Source organism: Podarcis bocagei, assembly GCF_964188305.1.
Source record: "Podarcis bocagei genome assembly, chromosome: W".
Taxonomy (NCBI): Eukaryota; Metazoa; Chordata; class Lepidosauria; order Squamata; family Lacertidae; genus Podarcis; species Podarcis bocagei.
In genome coordinates, this window is record NC_138131.1 from 60898331 (window position 1) to 60904716 (window position 6386).

The window sequence follows — 6386 nt, forward strand, 5'->3', positions numbered from 1 at the left end:
CTCTCCGCCCCACCGCCAGGCTTCGGAGCAGCCTTCCGAAGGCTGGCGGTGGGGCGGAGAGACCTCCTCCCGCCGCCAGGCTTCGGAGCAGCCTTCTGAAGGCTGGCGGTGGGGCGGAGAGACCTCCTCCCGCCGCCAGGCTTCGGAGCATCCTTCTGAAGCCTGGCGGCGGGAGGAGGTTTCTCCACCCCACCGCCAGGCTTCAGAGCAGCCTTCCAAAGGCTGGCGGTGGGAGGAGGTCTCCACACCACCGCCAGCCTTCGGAGGAGGTCCGAGGACAGTGGGGAAGACGCGCTGCGCTTCCCCGCTGTCCCGGAGATTTCCCTATGGGCTTTCGTCTTGCGAAGGAAGCCCATAGGGAAATTCGTTTTGCGAAGCGCCTCCAAAACGGAAAACCCTTTCGTCTAGCGGGTTTTCCGTCTTGCGAGGCATTCGTCTTGCGAGGCACCACTGTATATCATGGGAATTTGTGTTAAAAAATTTAGAATTTATGGAGGTGGGGAACGATTTCTATAATGGAATAAGGGCGATTTATACAGAGCAAAGAGCTAAATTGATTGTGAATAATGTAATAACAGAAGAAGTGAAGATATGGAAGGGTATAAGACAGGGTTGTCCTCTCTCGCCACTGTTATTCATAATGGTTCTGGAAGTCCTCTTGAGTGCAATTAGACGAAATGAATTAATAAAAGGGGTGACAGTAGGTCAAAACGAATATAAAGTTAAAGCCTTTGCTGATGACCTGGTAATAACGATAGAAGATCCTTTAAAGAGTTTAAATGTGGAGATGGAATTTGGCAAGGTGGCCGGGTTTATATTAAATGTGGGAACCAGTTGACGGAAACCAGCCGTCATTTTGGGGTGCAAGGCAAAGAAAAAACACACACAAAGGCAAATGTCTCCATGGACGGAGGGCAAAAAAGCTCCTTCCTCTCTCTCCTCCGATTTTATTATCCTTTGTTCTCTCCAGCCGCATGGCAGCATTCCAATGTCTCACGTTACCTCATCCGGTCAAGCTTTAACCCACCCACAAACCATATAGGGTTACAGTGCCCAGAGGGGGGAACCTAACTCCTTATAGGGTCAATACATTCTAATACATTGTAAGCTCAGAGTGCTGGTCACCGAGGTCAGCAAGGCACCAGGTGGCACTACAAGCCTTTTCCATGACTTCCTGGCTCCCACATGCCCTCTTTCTTTATTTATTTAATCAGAGTCATATATGTCAGTACCAATACGGTTATATCGAGCGCGATAGGCGACTCTTGTGAGACCGGAAGCGGGCCGCGGACTGGAGAACCATGCAGTACATACAGAAATTAAAGAAGGAATACATTGTATACAGCAACACAAAATAATGCAAATAACTACTATAATGATCACTAAAATCAATAAATGTCGAAGCCAACTTCCATCCGGAAGCCAAGAATATAACCATGCCCATGGATCAACGGAAGGAGGGGGGGCAAACGGATTGTGGGCTACCATGGTTTCCATATGGTCGATTGTCGCAGATATGCTGACATTATTATCAGGAATAAACATGCAACAGTGAGAATGAACAAGCACACAAACTCCTCCTTTTGAAGCTAAAATCACATTCAAAGTATAACGATTCTGTAAAACCACTTCTCTCATTGCAGACACCTCCTGGTTGAGTTCCTTCAAAGCTTTTATGGTATCATTGAATAATCCTTCAGTCCAATTTGCTAGCCGATGGAGGTCCCTATAGTTCATTGCTGCACCCACCGAGGGCAGCAAGGCCCGAGAGACCTGGGTACCGATATATTGATTTATGGGTGAATTTACCTCCCGACGATTTCGTAGTCTAAGAGAAGATGGTAACTTATCAACCTTATACAACAACGGAACCACGAGACCCAATGTACATGTGCCTGTGAGGTTTCGAGGAATGGCTTTGTATGCTTTTTCGCCACAAAGCAACCATAACTCTCTTTGGAGTAAATAGCTGATATTACTACTCTGTTGGGACCAATTAAAGGCTTCAGTAAATAAGGAACTGATATGAAATTGCTCATCTGTGGCATTTGCTAAGCCAGGGATAGAAGAATTCAGACTCCAATTTGCATGGTAGGTTTCTTTCCTAGTTTTTAGCCATGCACTGGTATCGCTTCTAAAGCACTGAGATTGGTCACTGTATGTTCCTGTAAGAGAACAAGAGCTATTAAACATGAATTTCAATGTATATTGACAGTTTGGATATATGCCCCATGATTCTTTCCCCTCTTTAATTTGAAAACAAATGGGGGCAGGCTCATGGAGGGTCAATTGTACTGGAGGCCAAAAAGTTTGCTTAGGGGATATAATATCAGTAAATTGAAAAGATCCATTGACAGGCACGCCATGAAGCATTATGCCTGAATGACTGGCAAAGGGCGGCATGTGCATACATAACCAACATTTAGAAGCATGCAATAAACTGGTAAACTTAATCATATCTTGTACAAAAATATTATTCCTCCATATCTTATGATAATTTTCTCCCCTAAAAGTCTTATTCAACAATGCTGTTCTTATAGTTCGAGAGTGGCTGAGCCGTGGATACTGCCAGCCAGAGTAGGATTCAGGCGACAGCTGCTTGCCAGCCGATAAGGTGAAATATGGTGGCTGCAACTGGATTGTGTCGTCTGCTTCTCATCCTTGTATAATGATGCAGCAAAAGATGGCAAGGCAAATGGTTAGGAAGGCACTTCTGTAGTTGAAGGGACTCGCCATGGCCGCACGCATCGAGCTGGAACCCACAAAGGCTTGTCCTCGACGTCCACTGCCGCGTACCCTCGTCCCCACGTGATCAGCGGAACAGGTCCATGCCACGCGGGATCAGGCAAGCGTCGGTACACCACCAAGGGGCGGGGGAGTGCCTCCTCCTTCCTAAAATGCAATTCCGCGGGAGTATGGGTCCTATTATGTGGATATATAAGATGGTTAAGTACAAAAAGAACTTGGTGAACAGCCGAAGGGATATCTGCCGTTGGTATGCTTCGGCCGCCAAGCTGTTTAAGCAATAGTGTTTTGAACGTCAGGTGTGCTCTTTCCACTATAGCTTGACCTGTGGAGTTAAAGGGTATGCCATGAGTTAATTTCACATTCCACAACATACAAAATTCCGAAAATGTTTTAGAAATATATGCTGGACCATTATCAGTTTTGATACGCGCAGGTTTACCCATGACTGAGAAACAGCGGATAGTGTGCTGAATGACATGCCGAGCTGTTTCCCCCCTCATGGGTGTAGCCCATATGAATCCAGAGTGGGTGTCCACCGTGAGGTGAACCTTGGAGAGTGGAGCCAACACAGGTGTGTGTGTGACATCCATCTGCCAACACGCCAATGCAGACGTGCCCCTAGGATTGACAGCATCAAAAGGAATGGTCAGCTGAGATTTAGAACAAGAAGCACATTGGGAAACTATATCCCTTGCTTGGGCCAAAGGAATAGAAAAATGCTTTGCCAATGCTTTCGCAGGAAGGTGAAAGGTGTTATGACCTAGTATAGGGTCAGAAAAGAGAGAAAAGGTAGAAATGTCCCTCAGAGCCACATCTGCTCTTGCATTGCCCTCTGCTAAATACCCTGGGTGTGATGTGTGGGAGCGAAGATGTGCAACATAATAAGATAACTCTCTGTGCTGAAGTAAGGCCTGCAGGCCAAGAAACAAGGAAAACAAGTCAGAATCCAAGGAAGGAGTTATATAAGATATTGGTAAACTAGCAAAAAGGCGATATACATACTGAGTATCCACAATAAGATTGAAAGGTTGAGTAGGAAAGGATTGAAAGGCAAGAATCACAGCTGCTAGCTCAGCTCACTGGGCAGAAGACTGTGGAGGGGTATATAAACATTTCCATTTTCCTCCCTCCTCCCATGTCACCACCCCCCTACTTCTTGTTCTATCCATGAAGAGGGTTAGTGCAGAGGGGAGAGGTGTGAGAGACAAGGGGGTAGCCAAACATAGGTGACCTGTGTCAGAAATGTCAAACGGTCATCCTTTGGAGGGTTAAAAATGATGACACCTATAAAATCAGCTAAAGCAATTTGCACGTGAACGTCCTTTGATAACAATGTCTGATGTGGATTCAATTACTGAATAAATGTTCTTCGGTGGGGTATGTGGTAGATGTAACCATTCTATAATGCAGATAGTCTTCTTCTTGTTCCGCCTGAGCATATAAAATTCCTGTTGGCAACGATGTAGCAAATACGGCCAGGTGCAGCTCGTGTGCAGCACCTCTAGGTGGCACATGTGGAAAGGTTTCAATGCTTCACCCACAAAATGTTGACAAAGTGTAGGGGAGTTCCGCATGCCTTGAGGACAATCCACTGATAACGTTGCGAATCGTGATATACTGGCAATGTAAAAGCAAACTGTTCCTTGTCTGCTGGAGCCAGTGGGATGAAGATGGTTCAATGTGGCCGAAAGTCAATTGTTCAGAGATAAGCTGTTCAGAAACAGGATGGTGCCATTGCTGCGGATTTTTCTTTTGGTGGAGGCCACCGTTCTACCCACACTGAGGTATCGGTGATCCTGGTTTGCCACGCTGGAAACGTTGTATCGGTGGCTACAGGCTGGTTTTCATTGAGCGCTGCTGCTAGCAGATGAATCTTGTGGGTGGCTGTATCACCAGACTGACAAATGCGAAGCATGGCTGCTGTGTCTGTGGCAGGATTGTGTATTATCGGTCTTAACGCAACCTTACAATCCTCTTTGGCATATTCAAAGGCCAATTGTTTGATAATTATTTGTTTGGCTTCAGGATTTTCAATTTGTCTACTCACTGCTGTAATCAGCCTGTCCATAAAGGAAGAATATGATTCTCTTGCCTCTTGCCTGATTGAACCCCACCTTGATTGAATACTGGTGGGTTCTGGGATTTTTCTCATTGCTTGTTGAGCAGCAAGAGCAGTATCCCTCAATAAAATCTGCAGCAGTGTGGCTTGTACTGAAGCCTGAGCAAAGGGCCCACGCCCCATCATAGCATCCATCACATCTGCGAGGGTAATATTAGGATTATTCCCTCTTGCTTGTTGCAGTAAGGCAGGAGCATAACCACGACAGGCGATTTCCCATTCATGAGCAAATAATACACCAGCTGATGGAGGTAAAACTGTACGTGCCAAAAGCTTGATGTCATCTGGAACCAACAGCTGGGCTAATGTGGCTTCCAAAAGAGCCTGTGTGAATGGTGCTTGCAGTCCATTTGTCCTGACTGACAATTGGAGCTCTTTCAAGATTTTAAAGTCAAAAGGTTGGTGCTGGGCTTGAGTTCCTGCTGGAGCACCAGCAGGGGGCACAATAACAGGGAATGCCATGGTATCCTGAGATAAGGAACAGGCAAGGGCTGCACGTTGAAAGGGGGTAGCTGGTTCTGCTGCTGAAAGAGCAGGGTCATTTCCAGCCAGACCACGATATTTTTGCAGGATTGGGTCCTCTAGTGAGGAACTATAATCTGGAGGCTTGGGTTCCGGAGCTGCTGGCAGGGCAAGGATTGGAACAAACTCTAACACAGCAGACTGGATTAAAGAAGCTGGAGGTTGTGATGGCAATGCAGCCAGGGAGATATTTTTTGGTGATAAAGAGCCCATAGCGTAATGAACCTTGCACCATGCATTTAAAATCCGAGTACTGATGCTGGGGAGCTCATGAAAATGTTCACCAATCTTGTCCCAAAGTTTCAGTTCCCAAGTCCCATTTGCAATTACACCCAAGTCCCAGGGAGAATGTTCATCAATGGCCAGAATGAGCTGTATCAAATCACCCTCGGGAACTTCCAGTTTGTTGGAGGAGAGGAGAAATTTTAAGTCTTTTAAAAATTTCTGTTGGGGAGTAGTCAAAGAGCTGCCCATTTTTCAAAAATCAATATAATAGAAGGGATCGAACTCACCGGGATCTTTTTTAAAGATGTAGAGCGCTTTGCAATCCTTGCCGGACGTAGTGAGTCGATGATAACCACTGCTTGGATCAAAAATCCTCTCAGTTTCTTTTAAAATCCTCTTAGTCTGCCTCAGACTGTTTGCTTCCAGTTGCTTCTTTTTTCCCTTTTAAAAACCTCAGCCGTATCCTTTTATTCTGCCTCAGAGAGGGCACCACTTGTGGGAACCAGTTGACGGAAACCAGCCGTCATTTTGGGGTGCAAGGCAAAGAAAAAACACACACAAAGGCAAATGTCTCCATGGACGGAGGGCAAAAAAGCTCCTTCCTCTCTCTCCTCCGATTTTATTATCCTTTGTTCTCTCCAGCCGCATGGCTGCATTCCAATGTCTCACGTTACCTCATCCGGTCAAGCTTTAACCCACCCACAAACCATATAGGGTTACAGTGCCCAGAGGGGGGAACCTAACTCCTTATAGGGTCAATACATTCTAATAC